The sequence below is a fragment of the Myotis brandtii genome, unplaced genomic scaffold (assembly GCF_000412655.1).
Source record: "Myotis brandtii unplaced genomic scaffold, ASM41265v1 scaffold600, whole genome shotgun sequence".
NCBI lineage: Eukaryota > Metazoa > Chordata > Mammalia > Chiroptera > Vespertilionidae > Myotis > Myotis brandtii.
The window spans coordinates 533797-536528 of NW_005370273.1; positions in this window are offsets into that span (position 1 = coordinate 533797).

Sequence of the window (2732 nt, forward strand, 5' to 3'; positions counted from 1 at the left end):
CTTATATGCATGCATATAAGCATAACCAATGGACATAAGACACTGGGGGGTAGGGGAGGCCAGGGGAATGTCAAGGGCGGGGGAAAAAAGGAGACATATGTAATACCCTTTGTAATACTTTAAGCAATAAAAAAAAAAAGAAAAAAAAATCAATTTATTTATTTATTTATTTAGAGAGAGTGGATGGGACAGAGGGAGGGGGAGAAAAAGAGAGAGAAACATCAATGTGAGAGAGACATATTGATTGACCAGGGCCACGGATCGAACCTGCAACCCAGGTATGTGCCCTGGCCGGGAATTGAACCTGAGACCCTTTGGTGCGAGGGCCAACATTCTAATCATTGAATGTGCTGGTCAGGGCTAAGGTAGTCAAATTCTGTTTCTGGAGGAGATCCTCCCTTTCTCATAATAGGAAAAATGTCTGAACATAAGGAATTTCTGACCATTTGTCCTGCTGCCTGCAGAAAAGATCCAACTGGAGGATGGTGCTGTGATTAATGCTCCCATTTTGAGGTCTTGACTCCCCACTGGGGAACTTACATTGTGGTCAGACCGAATTACAATAGAAAATTAATCTTTTCTTTTTTAAGGTCGGGGTTGAATTGGGCCCAATTAGCCAAGATACAGGCCAGGGGACTCCCATCCTGCATAGAAGGTTGATTCCCCATTTGGAGGTTAGGAATTAGAGAGCCCAGCATCCTGGGGTCAACTGCAGAGCCTGGAGTCCCAGCACTCGAGGACTAGTGTCTGACGCCTCAGCCGTCTAGCAGGGACCAGACCATATAATCTCACCATAATCTCAGGGGAGGAATTCAAACTTTCCCAGGTGATGGGTGTCTCTGCAGACCGGGGTCCGGGGATATGCCTAGGAGTCCGGGAGCAGGCAAGTCAGCAGGACCAGAGCAAAGGAGCATAAAAGAAAGATAGAGCGAGTGTGTCCAGAGGTGATAACAGACTAAAGGGTTTTACAGCTAGAGGAGGGTTTTGTACAAGGTTCTTGCTGGTACTGTAAATAAGGCAGTAGCTGGCAAATGGAAGGACTCATGGTTTGAGGTAAATTTAGGGTTCCCTTTACCTCGTAGCTGTCTTGTATCTCGCATTTCTGTATAATGTCTTATAGTCTGTATGTCTCCTATTCCTTTTATAATGTCTACGCCATTTCTGCTGAACCCCTCTAGGATGGATCCCTACACTGAGAGCTCCAGACTGTGGGAACGCTGTTGCCTGCCATAACCCATGATACTGTAGAAATTCTACCTGACCCCACTAAACTCTGAGACAGCGGTTCTCAACCTGTGGGTCGCGACCCCTTTGGGGGTCGAACGACCCTTTCACAGGGGTCGCCTAAGACCATCGGAAAACACATATATAATGACATTGTTTTTGTGATTAATCACTATACTTTAATTATGTTCAATTTGTAACAATGAAACTGGGGGTCACCACAACATAAGGAACTGTATTAAAGGGTCGCGGCATTAGGAAGGTTGAGAACCACTGCTCTGAGAGTTTGTGTAGATGGTTTTCCTAGAGACAATAGTAGTAAAGAGGCAAGCGAGAGTGTAGGCCAAGCAGTGCAGTTGGGCAGGTGAGGCATACGTTAAATTGTAACAATGTAAGGATGCCAAGAATGTGGGCACGGGGGAGTCATGACTGCGAGCAGAATTCTCTGGAAATCAATGTGGTGGCTTCAGTTCTTTGCCAGGTGCTCATAGTTACTTTAATTTTCTGCTCCCAGGAAGTCACCCCCTTTTAACTAGAATTACTGCCTCACCCTCCCAATCCAGGACGAGAAGGAAGAGTAAAGCAGCCCTTTCTCTGGCCTGGTGGCTGGTGGCCTTACAGTTTGTGCAATCCAACTCTTGGTGCCTAAAAGATGCTACTGGGGAGAAGAGGAGACCTCGGTTCTTGTCTTCTTGAGGAAGGATTTCAACCAAGAGACAAAGTGTAGAAAAGCGAGTAAGAACTTATTGGCCACAGCAAAAACATACTCCAGGCAGTGAGACAAGGAAGGGCATAGAGGAAGCAACAGGAGAGCCCAGGCTGGGCTGCTCTGGCTCCCTGGGAAGCCAGAGAAAAGGGCCGTGGTGACAGGTTCAGGGGGTGAGCCTGGGATGAGCTGCCGCTGCCCATTGCTCCCCTGCTTGCAAGTCTCCTGGGGTCACGGAGAGGTTTGGGGATGTGTGCGGGAGGAGGTGGAGGAGAGGGGGAAGGAAATGGCAGTGTGCTCCCTGGCAGAAGCTGCTGGGACCTTCATTTTCAGGGGTTTGAAAGGCTGGGCATTTAGGGGGCACTTAGGGGCCGGTCAGTAGAATATTCATCAGCTTTATGCTGACGTACCAAAATGAGATTTGTTCCCTTAATTTGTCTGTCCTTGGGTGTGGCTGGCAAATGGCACTAATTGGGTTGCTGTTATCGGTCTCCCTGAGGCGGGTGATTTAAGCTATCTACCCTCTGGTTGGGGAGGAGAAGTGCAACCCATTTACTCTTGTGTCCTTGGGTTCGGGGAGATAGGACTTACTGAGTGGACACAAACTGCCGTTGATCTGTTTCCCTATTCCGCTTGTGTAGGAATTTTCCTAGCTGCTCACTTTGGACAACGGGTCACCGACCAGCTTCCATCGGCGGAGCGCCTGGGGCGAGCGAGCGCGTTCCTGCACCGCACCCAGTCCTGCCGCGCTTCCCCAGGGACCGCGGGGAGGGCAGGGGCCCGGGGACTCGGCGGAGAAGCG